This window comes from Nelumbo nucifera, chromosome 1, assembly GCF_055504915.1.
Source record: "Nelumbo nucifera cultivar China Antique chromosome 1, China Antique-T2T, whole genome shotgun sequence".
Classification (NCBI taxonomy): domain Eukaryota; kingdom Viridiplantae; phylum Streptophyta; class Magnoliopsida; order Proteales; family Nelumbonaceae; genus Nelumbo; species Nelumbo nucifera.
The window spans coordinates 77,781,878-77,801,283 of NC_142649.1; the positions used below are offsets into that span (position 1 = coordinate 77,781,878).

The 19,406-nt window shown below is 36.1% G+C and overlaps 1 long non-coding RNA gene across 1 annotated transcript; it reads left to right on the plus strand.

Annotated features, from left to right (window-relative positions):
• Nucleotides 1-3,124: 3,124 nt before the first annotated feature.
• LOC104605703 (uncharacterized) lies at nt 3,125-9,945 on the plus strand. The gene is made up of 3 exons (XR_736676.3): nt 3,125-3,450; nt 3,732-3,819; nt 9,369-9,945. It is a non-coding gene; the product is annotated as an uncharacterized LOC104605703 (long non-coding RNA).
• Nucleotides 9,946-19,406: the final 9,461 nt, after the last annotated feature.

Below are 19,406 nucleotides of genomic sequence, written 5' to 3' on the forward strand. Positions count from 1 at the left end.
GTTAGGGGGATATTATTGTCATTTTCTCCCCACAAAGCCAAAATACATAAATGCCCCCACTAACTAATTGTTTATGTAAAAAACCCCAAAAAGAAAAAAATAGTTGTTGGCGGATGCCCCCAACGACTATATTTAGCAGGTTGGCTGACATGGCTTATGCAACGAGCTTGTGCCAATACATCCCACTTGTTTGTGCTGGCCTGTAGGCCTCAAAATCCAAGCCCAACATGGCCCAATTGGTACAATAACATGCTGGGTCAGGCATGACCCACTTTACAACTCTATTGGGAAGAGTACAACTAGACCTGTTCATGAGCCGGGCTGAGCTTTCACTTTGTATTAACAGATTTTTTTAAGGCCCAAGCCTGAGCCCGGCCCTCATAAAAAGCCCGAAGCCCGGGCCTGGGTCCGAGCCTGAAATTTAGTCCATGTTGTTACTACTGCTGAAGCGGCTGAATAGAGAGAGAGTGAGAGAGTGAGAGAGTGAGAGAGAAATTATAAAGAAAAAAATAAAAAAATGTATATATTAAATTATAAAAATATATATATATATATATTTCAATAAATATTATATTATTTATATATTTTGTATAATATATAAAATACATATTATGTATTTTATAAAATATATAATGTTAAGTCGGGCTAGGCCGGGCTTTTTTGACAAATCCCGAGCCCGGCCTGTAACACAGTCGAGCTTACTATGTTAGGCCCGAGGTTAGGCCCACAGGCCTAATTACATGACCAAGCCCGACCAAGGTGTGGGCCGGGCCGGACCATCGGGCTACCCGGCCCATGAACAGGTCTAAGTACAACTGCAAATGTATACATTGCAAAACCTTAGGTTCAACTTGGGAAGAGTACAAATACAAATATGTATAGTACAAATCCTAATATATTGTATTTTAAAATTTTGCATTTACACTATACATATATACATTATTTCTAAGTCTTGTATTTGCACTTCTCCAAAAGTGAGCCTAAGGCATGATTTCCACAAACATTTTTACTCTTTTTTTGGTAGTCAACATTTTTATTCGAGGTATGGAGTGTTTTGGCTTCCACAATGATTTCCAATTTAGGCCTCGACAAACAAATCCATTGATAAAGCAATTTACTCCCAAATTGAACACAAAGCAATTAATTTATCCCCAGAATTGCACAAATACTTGCCATGTGGTGTGTCAATGTCCAAACAAAATTTATCTTTACTTGAATTTCCATTACAAGGGGGCCTAATTGCCAAAATGAATTGAACTGAATCAGCAACGATCAAAACATCAATACAATTTTCTACCAAAAATAACATCAATACAATATTACAGATATGAGGTGTGTTGTATCCATATCCACAAGGATGAGTACAGGGCACGCTACTAGTCTTACGAATCAGCCAATCGTGCACCCAACCCTTTTTTGACAATTTTTTTATTTATTTTGGGTTTTTTTTTTTCACTTTATTACTATGCATTTGACCATTGAAAATGATTATAGTCTGAGAAGAAGAGGAGGAGGTCTCCCCCATTTTCCCATTTAAACAAGTAAAAGAAAAGGTATGTTTTACTTTTTCTACTTTATTTATTTATGTAAATGTTTTAGTGCCGAAATTTAATTTTTATTTTGTAGACTTGTAGTTAGATTTATAGTTCTTTTTTAAAAAGTTAAAAAATTAAAAAATATATACATTTTATATGTCTTAAGCAATTTATATTAATAATTAATTAATTAAAAATTATGTTAAAAATGAAAGCATATTTATTAGATTAAAAACTTGAACACTGTTTGATGTTATTAGCAATATTTTTGTATGATATTTATATGATTTAGAGTCCCAATATTGTTGTTTGTAATTTTATCTTCATGTAAAACTATTAAAATTGCGCATTATCATGTGCTTATAGTTTATTAATGGTTAATTCAGCTTTAATTTAGTTTTATATGTATTTCTCCAATGTGTTCAAGCATTCTTCTCATCTTTTCATTCGTATCTATCTATGAGTTTCAAAGGTCGTGACAATCCTTCAAAAACAAATAGTTTTCATCCACGCGTGCCTTATATTGTGTGAGTGCTACCATTGTTTGTTTAATTTCTTTCTTTTTGTGTGTCCCTTGTAAATTAGAGAAGAGCTAGTCCAGTAGTCCTATCGAAACTAAAGAATCAACCTCCAATAGCATCAACCATGTGAGTGCCCAAGAAACTAAGATTTGGTTTCTTATCATGAGATAAGGATGAGATGGATTATGATGGGTTTGGGATAGAATTTGAGATTGGTTGATTTCATCGTTCTAAATCTATAAATACAGTGTAATCCTCATACTTGAAACAATGTAATTTATCATTATCTCTGCATCACCTTTAAAACATTATTAGGTACAACTAATTTACTTCTCTCCATCGTCTTGTAGGCGTCTTGCAGTGTACTTGATGTTTACTCAACCTGATATATGCTTTGTGGTAAACTAAGTGTGCCAGTTCTTCCATTCGTCCACTTCTCTTCACATGATTGCTGTTAAATGTATCTTACGATACCTACCTCAAAGGCACACTTGATTTTGGTCTTGCTATTACACCTTCCTCTTCTCGCCTTCATGCCTTTTCTGATGTTGACTAGATTGGCTGCCCCGATGATCGATGCTTTCAAAGGAGGATGTTTTTATATATTTATAGGCGGCAATTTAATCTCCTGGACTTCTTTCAAGCAAGCAATCGTCTCCAAGTTTTGTACCCAATCCAAATATCAGAGTCTTGCCAATGCCTCCTCTAAGCTTCTTTGGTTCCACTCTCTTCTCTCTGAAATTGGGGTTTTGCCCTTTGCTCCTCCCATCATCAGGTCTTCCAAGCATGAACAAACACTACAAGAAAGTGAAGCTTTAATGGCGTTTTTCTTAGTGGCATTTATTTTATCGCCACTATATATTATCTTTTAAAATGCCATTATATCCATATAAAAAACGCCATTATATATATTAAGTGGCAGTTATTAAAATGTCGTTAAAAATAAATTTAAATTGCCGCTAAATATATAATTTTTAAGTGGCATTTATTAAATTGCCATTTAAATCACCTTTAAACACCATTATATCAACAATTTATTTTAACCATTTACCATTTATTTCACTTCAACATCAATGTTTTAGATTTAACTTCACCGAAGAGAAAGTATGCAACAAAAATGGTGTGTGGATACCAATTTATTCCTGCGCCCATTCTCCTCTTTGGCAACGCACGTCTCCTGCCAGTCTACCAAGAACCATTTAGCGGAAGCCACCACGATAGAACCCTAATTTCTTCGCTTAAAATTATTGTGTTCTCCCCTTCATCAAATCTTGGCTTTTGCTAGAATATTTCTTATTTGTTTTAATCTCTTGCAAGCTAGATACTTTGAGTTTGGCTGTGTCGTATCTTCTACAATGGATGACCCATTGGTCCTTCTCTCATGCTTGGAGCTGGTTAGTTTAATTTCAATTCATGTATTCCTTCTTATCTTCTCAGGAGAACCATTAATTACCGACTATTTTTTTTTTCAAACCTATGCTTGTTCTCTATTTTTGTTTCTTTTTAGGTTCTATTGATTTATTTTGATTGTTGTGAGTTGAGCTTAATTTGGTACTTCTGTGTATGGTTATTGTTCATTTTTATAGAAAATTTGTTAGTTTGGATTTGTGGGGTTTGTTTAGGATATTACAAGTCTCTTTTCCTTTTGATTTATTTTAGCAATTATTGTGCTTAGGTTCTTCGATTTGGGACCTTTGATTCTGGGGTTTCTTTAGGGTTATTGGAGTGCATGGTTGGAATCGATGGACGAATTCATATTTCAGGTATTTTTAAAGTTAAATCTTAGTTTTGTATTGATTGTTAGGAGTGTTATACCTCATTAGAGTTTTAGCCTAAGGCCTTTCAACATGTGCGGCTTCCAACTTTCATTCATGTAGTATGAATCAGGGTTTCCTCTAAGTCAACTGTAGAGGATTCATGCACCCCTTAGCTATATTTATAGACATTCGTCAAGTCTGGCTATGGATCCATTATATTCCATGAGATTAAATCAAACTTCTGGGGATCTCATGTATATGTAGTGGCCTAGTCTTGTGATGATATGTTGTTCAATCCAATGAGCTTGTTTTACTATTATTGGTCTCTTTTTGCCTAATTTAATCTTAGCCTTTGTCTTATTTTTTTTTATTAATTTTTGTCTCTCACAATCTGTGAATTGAGTTGAGCTTGCTGTTGTGATTGTGCCATCTTTTCTCCAACAAAGGAGATATTGGTCCTTCTATCAGACTTGGGGCCGTTGGTCTTTCTTCAGCAACAGCTGAAGTATTCTTCTTTTATTGCCTCATGATTCCAAATCAGAAGGCGTTCAGTTAAGGATAGATTGTTGAGTGGGTCAAAACAAGTGGCTTTCTTTTGTATATAAATGTAATGTTATTGTTTTGGTCCTTGCCATGTTGACTTGTTTGCTTGTGTTGGGCTGATAATCTTGTGCCCTTCTTTTGTCCTTTCTATTGTTTTCTTTTAATAATTTTTTTTTTTTTAATTTTTCCCTATAAAAATTGGACTAGAGTTTCCTAGTTCTTTTTTGGGTTCTTTGTTACCTCATTTTGAGATCAGCTCTGTAATAGATTTTCCAATGTAGTTCTTTTGAGAACCCTGCTGGGGACTGCAGTCCCGAACTCGAGGAAGGGAGAGAGATTTGTACACATGTCAATGAGCCAAGATGCATTTTCAATTCCAGGCATGCATTATTCAAGGACTTATTCTCTTTGACTTCTGCGTGGGCTACATTAAATAAGCTATCATTTGAACATAAATAGCACCATTTTTTGAATTATGAATTATATAGGCCATGTGTCTATTTTCTTTGATATTCCTCACTTCGTGGACTTTCCCAAGTCTTTGTTGTAAATTTCTAGTACTTATGATATATTGCTCAAGCTCTAGTGTTATTTGCAAAACCTATGGTTTCTATTGGGGAACTGGGAAACTCATCATGTTCATATGATATATTGATTTTCTTGGTTTACATATAATTCGATTGAGATTCTTGATTGCTGGTGTACTATTTACATAATGAGTTTATAGAGGAACCATTTCCAACTGTTGATTTAATTTATTCCTTCCTAGTCATCTCAAGGTTGTAGTTGATGAGAAACTTATCATTAACGATGATAGTCTAGTTTGGCCTTTTATGTTAATAATATGTTTTCCACTATCCTAAATTCATAGTTCTACATATAGAAATGAGTAGATCTGGAAAACTTTCTTATCCAAAATAATTTAGATAAGGGGAAATGAATTTTACATTAGTGGCTACTTTTTGTTTTAATTTCTACAAGTTTTGTTTAGTTATTTATGAATTTTTGAATAATTGTTAGTGTGCCTACAAATCATTCATTAGAGGTGATGGAGGTCTTGGAGCACAACTACTCAAGGTTCAAGATGATACAACCATTTGAGTGTCTATAGTCTTGCAGCATTTGGCTCTTTATTCATTGGAAACGGGGCCTAAGTGGGTTAGAAACCCACTCAAATTGGAAGGTCATAGCCTTGATGGTGTTTGAATTTGTCTTCAAACTTATCTATTAGATTATTTTATGGAGAACTCACTCCAATAGCCTTCAGTTAAATCTCCAACACACCCTGTGACACTTTACTCTTACCACCTAAAGTCATGTCTTGGACATACTTGGCACCAATCCTTAATTGGTTTGATGCCCAAGGTTAGGTCTGTATTCACTCTAGTACTCCAAACCTCCCAAGACCCTAAATAGCTGAGACCAACATTAGCTTATGGTCCTTTTAGACAACAAGAAAAAGACTAGGTGAATAGCTGAAATGGATTAGAAATTATTCATTTCTATCCTTTATAGTAATCTATGAACCCACAACCCACTTCAACCTAAAACCCCATACTTTAAATAATCAAGTTGGAGTAAACAAAACAAACCCAAGTGCATTCATATCTCCCTTTTTTGGATCAATATCAATGATTGAAAAAGCAATGTGGTATTATGGTAGAGTAGCAATATTATGGAGCTTATGGGGAGAAAGGAATCCAAGAATTTTTGAAATTTAGAGGCTAACATGTCCCATTATATATGGTAGAAACCTCTCATTGGGTGTTGTCTAGCGGATGAATTGTAGAGAAGATGCAGATAATGGTGGGATATTCATAAAAAAAAAAAAAAGATGTATATGATGAATGGATGGCACCTAAACAGGAAATATTAAAAGTAAAACTTTGGGTAGTTTATCTCCCTGGGAAAATACCAATACAAGATGTGGTACAATGATGATGTGAACATAGGTATTGAACATATGGTCAGTCTAGAGGCTGCCCTATTTAATGGAAGGCTTGAATCAGTCTATGCACTTCCATATTGCAAAATAAGGTTGATCATGTTGGATCAGACCCAACCCTTGTTTTTTCTTTCCTTTTCACAAAGTGATTGCTCTCAGACTTGAACATGTGTTCTCATGTTTGTCAGCCTGAGTTTTTACCATTACACTAGGCAATTACCGGTATGAACTTGATAAGTACTTTGTCTTCTAGAAGAATCCATGCAACCTAGTTGATTTTTTGCAGTATAGCTGTTAAAACTGTGTATGAAACTTGGTCTCGAGTCAACATGTGTACTTTATTTGGTCATTAAGTTTTTGTTCTTGGGTTTCTTATAGACAGACTCTAAGACGTGTTTGAGGTCTTTAACCCCCCCCCCCCCCACCCCACCCCACCCCATTTGAGTCATATTAACAAAAAAAGACCTTTGTTCTAGTGTTACTAATACCTCGTTTGGTAGGGCTTTAGCATTGATTGAGCTACGTAGACTGAACTGCCTCAGAGAAGTGGGTTTTTCCCCAAACATGACTTGAGGGCTTTCCGTGTGGGATCTACCTTGCAAAGCCTGAAGCCATTGCATGAAATCCCTCCCAAACGAGCACTAAATTGTTCTATGAAAGTAGTTCTGCTACAGTTGAGGGTTGAGCTTAGTTATTGGAAAACATTGCTTGATCATATAAAACATTTTGGTTTATATGATATGGGTTTGGACCGTTTGGTAACAGAACATAATCGTGCAAGCATATAGATTAATTGTTTTATATCTATTGTAAAATTATTCTATGATGTATGTATATCAGTAATATGAATGTTTCTGTCTACATGAACATTCAACTTGAGGTCTGTTCATCTGTCTCTGTGTCTTGATATTTGCATCTGTATGTATACATGTATGTCTATGCACAAGAGACCAGTTACAAGGAAATGGGGGGTTATGACTTATGAAAAGGAATTCCTTATCTGAAAATAAAAAATAAAATATTTGTACCAATTTTTATTTTGTTTATTTATTGTTAAATGTTGTATGCTTAATTGTGAAATTATGTTAATTACATTAACTATAAACTGAGGTCATTTCATAAGTCCAATCATATTTTCCAAATTAGTATACCTTCTTAGCATAAAAGATGGCTTTACAGATCTCAAACTTATTGGCTTTGTATACCTTCATTGTTATTCTTGATGAGAGAGAGATGAGCACACATCTCAAACTTATTGGCTTTGTACTGTGGACAACGAGGTTTCATTAAGAGCTTTCCAAAAACAACCAACTTTTAGATACTCCCAACAGAACAAGGAACCCTTACATTGACCACAAGAAAGAAAGAAAATATAATTTAGAAATATAAAAGGAAAGGAAAAGCAAGGAAATGAAAGAACTCTAGGGATATGGAAGAAAGCCTACCACCTCCCAGCTCTTCATCAAGTTTGTAGATGGAGTTCATAGTAATAACCAACTCTTATTGGATGGACCAATAATAAGACATATTGGATTGGACCAATCCTGTCCAAAATATTTATTAGATTGGATTGGACCTGGTCCATCTGTAATAAATTTATATTGGATTGGGTTGGATTAAGCCAATATCTAGTCCATTGATATAAGATAAGAATATAGGTGTCAATGGACTGAGTTTGGGTTGAAACCAATCTAAATCAAAATGCATTTGAACAGATTGGACGCTCCAGGCATTATTCCTTGGATTGGACCTGGTCCATTTATAATGGACTCACATTGGACTGGATCGGATTGGACCAAATCCAGTCCAATTCACACTCACATGTCGGACAAATCAGGCTCATCTAGAAAGAGTCCAATCTTGATCTATTCCTTATACATAGATTCCCTGCCTTAATCACAACTCAGTAAATATCTCCTCTGTTTAAGTGATTATTGTAGTGACCTGCTAGATTCCTCATTCCAAGAGAAGATATATTAAAAGTAACCTATATCCACTGTCTTCATTCTGCAACAAGCTGATATACTTTCGGAGACAAGATTCTTCCTCCCCCCTTACATATAATTTTGCCATTGACCCAATAGTTCAGAATCTTCATCCCCTGTTATTTTCACCATTGTTACTAGTTGCTTTGGGTCATTAATAAAAACTACCTAGCATATAGACTGCTAAGCTTATCACCTGAATTTCCTTAAAACATCTCAGTTAGTGCAGAATTAATAGAAGACCGAATAAAAAAGAGAGTGGGAATCATTATTGTGTTCTCCACTCAATCTAAATTTCATTAGTTGGAATTAACTACGCCAATCCAGATCTTCCTTTTGGTCGAGTCTACAGCTGTGTATGGTTTAATTTCTAAGAGACAATACATGCTTTAGAAAATACTATAAAACTGTTGATCAGTCCACATTACCATAACATATTAAATGGTTTGTTTTTTCTATTGTTAGTCGTTTCAATCAGTAATACGTTTAGCTTAGCTTTTCCAGCTGTGCTAACAAGCAGAGATGAACTTCCCTGCATCCAGATCCAGCCAATGCCACCCAAACAAGCGACTTGTGATATTTGTTTGTATAAAATGATTGTGAAAGAAAATTGCAAACATGAGGAATTTGTAATAGTTCTGGCCATTTCCGCAAAGGTTTCTGTTTACCAACCAGTAGTAATTTACATTACAATTTGTGTTTGCTGGTCAAACAGATCCTTTACATCATACTGTTATATGGGAAGCAGCTGCTGTGCTACTAATCATATCCCGTGAATCCGTGATAAATGATAACGGGCATCATCTCATCACTAATATAATGCTTTTAGCCTTTTTCTACTGTTAGTTAGCTATTTGATTATATCGGCATTTTCTTTATCAATAGTAAATTTAGGAGGGATAAGGAAGGGTTGGTCGATACAGTGTCTGAGTATTCGGTTTGTTTTGCACTTTTGCTTTAAGAAACCAAGAAAAGCGTTTAAAAGATCTAATTCTATCACAAAAGCGTCTATTGATGAACAATAAGAGATGACAAATAATTTGCCTCAATTAATACAAATGAATGATCCGGTCTTCTTGTAGGATGCTCACATGATGCTATTGGACCCAGCTGGTTTGTTAGATTTCGGAGGTTTGAGCGGTATCCATTTATGTAATCATTGGAACTGGTTTTTCCCAGTTTATTTAACCTGCAGCAAACTTTATACCCAAACACCATAAAGAAAGATTTGAGGGGTGGAGAATTTATGCCCCTCTCTCTGTGTGTGGAAAATGTTTACAGGTTGAATTAATTAAGCAGGAATCCTCCCTACACGACAGTCATATTGCTTCCATGTTGAAGCTTCAATGCAATCTGACTACCTATTTAGAGGACACCTATTACCGCTCTGGAACTGCTGTTGTTGTTCGTTGGTGTTTGCAATGGCGGAGAGTGAAAGGTAATTAGAAGAAGAAAAAGGAGAGAGAGATTTTGAAATTTTAATTGACAGTTAAAAGCATTCTTTGGTCCTTGTAGTTTTTATCTGTTAGACTTGGCGTTTGAAAGCTCAATAAAGTATATGTAAGTAGATTTTAAAACTAGAAGAAGTAGAATAAGTTGTCCTTCAAGATGAAATCAATGTTTCAAAAAAGTCCAAAGGCTGAATCATTTTTACCTCCAGAATGTGGATCACCAATTCAACTGTGCAACATTAGCATATACATTTATGATTGTTTGGTTTGAAGGAAAAAGTGGGGAAAGGAAGGGAAATGTAGGGAAACTTTTGAAGGGAAATTGTAAAGGTTTCCCTATATTTCCCTTTCCCTACTTTTTCCTTCAAACCAAACACAGCCTTAGTATCAATAAACATGTAAACCTACATAATATAAATATGTATTTTATCAATAAAATAATGTATAATTATATTATACATGTAATATATGTATATATAAGTATTATGGCTCTCGAAAAATTGCTAAAAATAAGATCACTCTAATTAGACACTTGAGTGCAAAGTTATGGCCTCTGGAAATTTTCATATACATTTAATGTCAATATGTGACCTACTGATAGGTTGTAGGGGTGGTTCAACCACCTGGGTCAGATGAATTTTGATCAAATTCCTAGGTTTTATGAAAGCTGGACCCGGAATTATGGCTGGATGACGATTGAATGGTTTAAGTTAATGCCAATTTGAAAACATTGGGTGATGTGGTCTAATAAGATATAGTAGACCCATGGTGACTTGGCTTAATTGAAGGGTCGGAAAAGAGGAATGAAGAAAGACAAAATTAAAAAATAAATAAAAAAGGGGAAGAAAGGAGAGCAAGTGTCAGGTGGACAACAACCTTGCTTTGTAAACAAGCTTACATAGTATAGACATGACTCAAAAATGCATTCCTGCTAGCCCAGTTTAAAAGGAGAAAAAGGAAGCGCATTCCTATCTCCTCCTACTTCCTAGTATGTTCTCTTCCATTAGTACGTCCACAGCCTGGCACCCTAATATCTCTTAGACCATCAATTAACTAGTGTGCCAATTAATTTTGGTGAGAAAATATGTAAATGACCAAAAGGCTGTTTTTTGAGTCCGAATCTTCAGGTCACTTGAATAAAGAGTTAATTACTCCCAGAGTCCTGAAACCGCATCTAATGGTTTTGACACAAATCCTTCTTTCGACTTATAATTATTAATGTTTTTGAACCATTGTTGATTCGGACGGTCAGATCATTTGGCTCGGAATTGTTCAGTCAATTGGTTTCATTTTACCCCAAACCTAGTCTCTGACAAAAAAATATTGAATTGACCAATAGTCCATTGATTCGGGCAATCGAATCGTTGACCCATTTGACCCATTCAATGGCTTTTGACCATTTCTTTTTTAATTTTAGTTATTATTTTTTAATTTTTTTTTTTACTTTTTATCAAAACGGGCTAACCATTGGCCAAAAACGATTCTAGTTTCAGGTCGTTCATAATTACTATGGTTATTTTACAGTTTCTACCAAAGAGTTCGGGAATGACATCGCTTTGCTTTGCTTTGCCTTGCCAAATATTTCATTGGCGCGGCTTGGGTGGAGAGACTTATTACTGTTTTGGTGGACCAGGGGATATAGGGGGGCAGATTGGAGGATCAATTAGACAAATATCTGGGTTCTGCAATTTGGGTCCAATTCTGTACTAGATGGAATATGGACAAAAAACTATAGAAATTTCAATAAGTTCAGCATTTTGAAGATACTCCCATGGGACTAGCCATTTGAGTTCTGTGTAATTGGGATTCAGACCCCTTACCAAACGGCCCCTTAAATAGCAGTTTAATTGGCTGGAATGAATGACTTAATGTTTTGCTTTTTAGTAAATAAAATCATTAAGCAGGGAGCAAGCCCAATATGCCATTCAATCATATAAAGGAATTAATTCACCTCCTACTTGATGAATTATTCACTATATAAGACAAAACAATAAGCCATTCAGTTGAACTAGTTCAGCCGTACGTTATCAAATGACCCTTTAGCTTGTATTTAGAATTCTTGTCTCCTTTTTCAAAGGGTGCAGGTATACATTGGGGAGAACGAGTAATCAAACCATGTTCCTCCATGGAATAATAATACAACTGCTTTTGGTTGACAGCATTATTTGAGGAAAAGAAAAGAACTCTAGAAAAATAAGTAAAGAGAAAAAGAGTAAGGAAACATCGTTTCATGGCTTAAATAATTAAACCCTCATGTGAGCTAAGTAGTGGAGATCTCAATTCTTTTGGTTTGCATCAAATTATTCAACTCTCACATGGGGGCAATGCATTCTTCCTGCACACATGACATGAGAAACTGGCAGATGTATCATGAGATTGTAAACTCCTGCTTGTACTAGCTAATTAAATTACACTATTAAATTGAACAAGCAAAACTGTCCCATTATGTTGAAAATAACCAGAAGGGAAAAACAGAGGAAACAGTTTGTTTCTAGGCAAAATGCATAATGTTTCATATATGCCTCGGGTGATTTAACATGTGCTCTGTGTTTCTACATATCATCACTTAATCCACTTTGGAGTCTGCAGTTCTTCAATGGGTTGATTCTGAATTTCAATTTTAGGATTATTTAGGCTTTAGATTCCAAACATCACCTTAGTCACCCTCAAAACTGTGAGTTATGTTGTTCAATTGGGAGTATTATTGTACTAACCCTTAATCGATAAATAGATAATACCAACTTACTAATTTGATGGTCTGTTGGTATAGAAGCTTAAAATTTTTAGGTTGTTCATCCAGAAGGATACATATATACAGTCAAAGTTAAAATTTTTAGTCCGTATATGTTCTGTTTTGCTAGCTAGTACAGTTTTGTATAAATAAAAGGACAAGTTTACGCTAGTGGATGTGGATCTGATGAGTACAAATCAACCCTCACTAAATTGCCCCCACAACGTCCCACAGCACATTTTCGCCATGTATTGGGAATCTAATAGAAGGCAAGGATGTACTGTGGTACATTGTGGGGGACTGATTCGGTCTCGGATCTGATTTAATCACCAAATGCTCCCCACCATTTCCGTACTATTAATCAGTACACATGAACTGTCCCCTCCAATATAACCTTCCGGCCGTTTGGCGTAGGTTGCAAGCATTTCAATTCTTGTTTACTTTTATGTCTGCGACTCTGCGTGGGTGTCGGTAATAACAAGAAAAAGCCTGAAGGGGCTGTAAATTTGGGCATCAATTTATCAATTTCGTAGATGAAGTCTTCTTTGTCTCTACAATACTACTGAACTGAAAGGCTAGATCTTGTTTAGTGCGATCATCGGCTAAATTTTGAGGATTCGGTGTGTTACCAAACATTCATTCCTTGAATTCTTATCTATAGTCAGAGGGTAGTGGTTGCCACTTGTGAGGACTGAGGACTGAGGACTGAGGATGTGGAATATGCTATCCACCCACAAAAGGTTGAGTTTTGCACACTTTTAAGTTGTAAATATAAAATGTTAGGGAGCAGTCTTAATTATTCCTTGAATTAATGCCCCAATTGATGCGATGCGTAACCCTATAATAAAAGCATCTTGTCTACCTACTCATTATGATTAATACTTCTAGCTTTTGACACCCCACAACACAAAATATGTAATACCTTTTGACCTTTCTATGGTGGAAGAGAAGAACCTCATAACACTAACATACAAACCCAAACCAAGTATGTGTAAATAAAATATGTGAGAGAGCTGATTAAACATAAAGCCAAACAGTTTGGAAGAAATATTTACATACATGGTTGAAACTTATTTAAGGGCAAATTTTTTAAACTATTCTTATGGTTTAGTTAATTGACTAACTCTATCCTTACTGTTTACATATTGCGTTAAAGTATCCTTACTATTTCTCACAATTGACATCATCATTAAATGCTAATAGAAAGAAGCAAAATGTCAAATTTGCCCTCCACTTACCGCTACAACTTCTGACCGGTTAGGGCAATAGTGAACAAACAAACAAAGAGAAAAAAACTGGAACATGAATTCGAACAAAATCACTATTCATCTTCTTTGAAATCACGATCCCAAGCAGCGGCAAAAAGCAAATCCCTCCGCCTCTTGACTCTCTCCAGCCTCTCTCTCTCTTCTTATTCTCCTTCTATATCTTCTTCCTTTCTTCTCTCTTGTTTCTCTATGTGTCCTACAGTGCATCTTCCTTCCCCACCGATGGCTATGAATCAAAGATCGAGGTGGGTCTTAAAGGTTTCAAGATGGTTGTGAATCATTATCTGTATCTAGTTTCCCAAGCAATGATGACAACAACCCCTCCGCCTCTGGTCTCTCTCCGTTCTCTAATACTATGATTGCAACACTATATGTAGAACCCCTACCGAGCAAAATGACAACGGTAATCACCACGAAACCATCGACAATTCTACTTCCTCCAGTTCCACCTCTCCCACCTACAAAGGTAGCACCACCGTCGCCACCACCACCACCATTACTAGTGAAGGGGCTGAAAACCACAATAGCAAAGGTGAGATGAGTTCCAGAGAATGTTATCAGTGTTATATTCACTTTGTTTGACAAGTTTGTTTTCGTCATCCAAACTCCCCCTACAATCAAAATCACCCAAATTATCTTTTGCCGTTAGCAACCCAACTGATGATTGTCTTCCCCCAATCGAACAACACAACTGTAGTGGCGATTGAACTGCTGTATTGATAATCACGGAGACTAGTGGCGATCCAGACCTTCTTTCCTCCCCTACCATCGTTGTTGCAACTCACAACAAACCTCCGTCACCGGACCTCTCTCTCTCTCTCCTTCTTTATTTTCTTCTTCAACCCACAACTCAGCTCCCTTGTTTTTCCTCCCCTATCATCACTGTTGCATCTCGCAACAAACCTCCCTCACCGGACCTCTCTCTCTCTCTCTCTCTCTCTCCTTCTTCATTTTCTTCTTCGACCCACAACTCATCTCCCTTGTTTTTCCTCCCCTATCATCACCGTTGCATCTCGCAACAAACCTCTCTCTCTCTCTCTCTCCCTCTCTCTCTCTCTCTCCTTCTTCATTTTCTTCTTCGACCCACAACTCAGCTCCCTTGTTTTTCCTCCCCTATCATTTCCGCTGCATCTCGCAACAAACCTCCCTCACCGGACCTCTCTCTCTCTCTCTCCTTTATTTTCTTCTTCAACCGACAGCTCAGCTCCCTTGTTTTACCTCCCCTACCATCGTCGCTGCATCTCGCAATAAACCTCCCTCACTGGACCTCTCTCTCTCTCCTTTATTTTCTTCTTCAACCGATAGCTCAACTCCCTTGTTTTCCCTCCCCTACCATCGTTGCTGCATTCTACAACACCATAACTAGGGCTTTTCATGGTAGCTACATCTAGCATCGCTAATTTGCAGGATTCTCCCCTGAGAAGGTTAGGTTTAAATCCAAACTTGTCTCTGGTTCTTCCATTCGAGATTCCCCAAATAAGCCCTACGCATGTCCAGTCCAAGATGGGTTTGTGAAGAGAATGTATGGTTTCAGGCATCCGACACCGCTAATCTACAGGATTCTTCCCTAAGAAGGTCGGTTGTGAAGCCAAACCCGTCTTTGCTTCTTCTATTCGAGATTCCCAAATAAGCCCTACCAATATCCAGTTTAAGATGGATTTGTGAAGAGAATGTGTCGTTTCAGGTGAGCTCTAATTTTAAACGAGTTTCAAATGAGCTTTGAAACCCTATTTCAGGCGAGTTTCAAGCGAGCTTTGGAATCAATTTTCAGGCGAGCTTTGGTTTTAGGTGAAAGGTAATATTGGGTATTAAAAAATTTTATACATTACGCGAAGTCATGTACATACAGATTTTGACAGAATATTAACGGATACTTACGATAGAAATAGTATTAATTAATTGTCAAAAACTATAGGATGGTTTAAGAAAATAATTAAACAGTAAAAATATAACTAGTCAATTAGATAAGCACTAGAGATAGTTTAAGAAATTTGCCCATTATTTACAAAGATTTAATCAGTACAAGATTAATTGAAAAGTAAAAGAATTGTATCATATTTGCTTAATGCTTTCTCCACCTGGCATTGTGCTTATCTTAATAGCAGCTAACGAGAATAGGTACAAGAAATAAATGTAGAATAAAGATGTATGATTGTCACCCGCAACTAATTAACCATTTTGTAAGAGAAAAAGGATTCGATTTATCAATTACCTACACCAATTTGAAAAGGAAAAGAAAGGGATGGAAGGGAACGGCACGAAAGTCCATGAATTGATTAGATATATCCTCTATTGGACTACCATCGTTAATTTAGTTGCAACTCCTTATAGCAAGAGTACTAGCAGATGTCTCACTACAAAAAAAAAAAAAAGGGTTTTTGCCGGTGGTCGGTGACCACTGGCACAAACTCCATAACCACCGGCATTGGCTTTAGTCGGTGGTTTACCGGCAGTCTTTCTTTTCCGGTATAGGCACCACCGGGGATAATCTTGACCGCCACAACTTCTATTCGAAACCGCCGGTGAAGGTGATATCAATTTGGACCATTAAATTAAGCCAGTACCAGCGGTTTGTTAGAATTCCTTTATTATACTGGCAGTCCTAAACTGCTGGATAAAGTAAAAAAATAAATAAGTATTCTTAAAATATATTATAAATACTGACATTACAAACCACCACAATACAATTAAAAGCAAATTGCTGGCTTGATTTGAAATTGACACATGTGCTGGCAGTTTACTCCGGCAGTTTAACATTAACGACCTAATTCAAGACTGTCCGGTTAGACACCAAGGACCGCCAGTGTAGGTTTTGGTAAAAAATGACCTGCTCCTTTAATCTACATAAATGTATATTAATCTGGTTTTTGATGTATATACAATCATTACAAATTATTTATAAATGTGATGCTAATGTTACATATTATTCTTTTATATACTTTACTAATAAACTTATTGATGTGAGTTTGTCTTTAAAATCATGTTTCAGAGTATGATATTGTTTTTTTAGGTTGCCGATACACAAAATACAAGGAATGTTTGGAGAGCTGCCAGCTTTAAATAGTAGACTAATGGGTGTTGACTGAAACTAAAGTAATGCAAGTTAAAATGGCTAGGGAGAAGTGATATTCAATAAGAATGGCTTGCTTAGAATGAAAATGATATTGAATGGGAAAAAAAATAAATCACGTTCCTAATTTTGATGGCGTTTCACTGAGCTTATTAGAAAATAATTAAGTCTAAATGGTTGAGAAAATATATCAATGTTTCAATATAGTAACAGAGTGGAGAACATATTTTTGATGAAATAAGTTGATGGACAATTAGAATGAATGCCATTTTGTAATTACCAAGGCATCGTTCTTCTTTTTGGGAAAGTGGAGATTGATTATTGAACCAGAGGCTGTACGTAGCAAAGCAAATGTTATTGCAAAGAAAGCGCAAAATGGTTCGGTTCATCTTTCAGTCTTCATGGATGGATGAGGATGATCGTCGTTTGAGGACTAGCTGAAGCGGCCAGTAAAAAGAAGCTTCAACGAAAGGCCCTATACTATATATTTGTTGTAAACTTGTACGTAGGAGTTTTTTTTTTTTTTTTTTTGAAGGGCTCATTATATTAAAGCTAAGCCAAAATACATATTTTGATTTGAAGAGAAGCGGCCACTAAAAAGAAGCTTCAACGAAAGGCCCTATAGGCCTATACTATATATTTGTTGTACGTAGGAGTTAGGACCTACTACAAAATACATGGTTTGTGTGCGAGGCAAGGCCCACCCGCACCCCCACCTTACCCAACAGCCCAGCCGCTTCCCTCCCAATCCCATATGGACAGAGGACAGTCAGTTGTTTATACGGGATAGCGTACGTTATTAACTGTAGAGTTGTCAGAACTCAGAACTCAGGAAGGCAACAAAACGCTAAAGCCTAAACGTTTGCATCACCCGGGGCCCGGGCCGGACCCGGACCTTCTATTTCTTTTCTTTAATGGTACCTTGCAAGGGTAAGTTGGTTGGTCAACTGGATAATTCATCAATTTCTCTTGTTCGATCTTTGTGGGGATAATAGGAGTTCTCTCGGCATTTTTTTTTTTTTTTTTTGGATTTTGAGAGGGGGAAAAGTTGGTTAATAGGATTTTGATTTCTATTGACCAATAATCTTATGTTCAATTTTTAGATTAATGTGGGAATCAGGGAAAATTTATATGATCCTCATCTCCTAAATAAATGGATTCACCTAAAAAGAAAGTTGCTAACACTTGATGAGCCAAAAATGTCCCATTTAATAATAGATTTTTATGAATAAAATGGTTATTACTTTATTTACTTGAAAAATAAAAAAAAATATATGGGTAAATACACTTACGCGGGTAAGTGTTTCCCAAGAAAAATTTACCCAGATAATTGCATTTATCCGGATAAATAACTTATCAAAAAATGACATGGCCTTAGAGAGATTATTTGCTTCTCCAAGCAATCAATAGTTCAATACTCTCTTCCGGTTGGTAAATTCAAATTGTCGAAAATGTTAAAAATCTCCCAACCACCTTAATGTGACCCAACCCAACCACATATTTTTGGAATAATTCTTGTCCAAATAAAGACATTGCCCGAATACCAGTAGACAAATGAAGGGTTCGACTATGATAAAGAAAAGATATGATATCTGAAAAACTTCTGACCAATCAACTGAAATTATAAATTTGGTAGCCAATTGGGTGTTATTTATCAAAATTCATAAAAGGATTTTGATTGGTCAAAACTTTTCCCATACCATATCTTTTCCACATCATAGATTTTCCCACAAAGGAAACATTAATTCTTTTCATACTTCCACCGTGTCTGTATTACGTAGAATTTGGGTAATGCTGAATACTGATGCACCCGTAACGCTGAATGGTTAATTTCCCTTATAGATTATATTTTATTTATTTATTATCATTATTCATTAATTAGTGTGTTGTTATGATATCTGGGCCTAAAGCTAAAACTAACTGGGCCAAATCCAGAAACTACCGGTTTGAATTTCGAGTTGACTCATCCAACAATGCTCAGGTGAAGAGGGAAAAAGCGGATTTGACTTGGAAAGGCAGTTTATTTGACTGAAATCACATGAAACGTTTAACATGCAATTTAACAACTTTTTATTTATTTTAATTTAATTAATTGATCATCGAGAATCTAACCATACTAAGATTTGGTGCCACGAACGTGAAGTTGTCTAATGTCTACCCATACCCATACCCATACCCATACCCATACCCGGTTTGAGAAGGATGACTCGCAATATACCTGAGAAGGGTTGAAATTGAACGATTGGATTGATTTGAAAATAAAAAATCAATCTTCTTCTCGGCAGTAGTAGCTTTTACTTGGGTGTGTGCGTCTCCAATCTCCACCACCCTAGCTATATTCCTATTCCTACCCAACAAACCTAACTTTTAGATCCAAAATCACGATAAGTTTATTCCACCAAATCACCATAACTTAAGTTTAATTTGTAGTGGGGACTGCGGCAGCATAGTTAGCTTGGGGATTTGGGTATATCTTCTTTCCCTAAAAATTAACTTTTGGAAGTGTTTATGCAACTAGCATTTCTGGCCTACACCACCGAATCCTTAAAAACAAAAAGACTTTGAGATAAGGTGCCCAATACACATAAAACCCTCTTGGG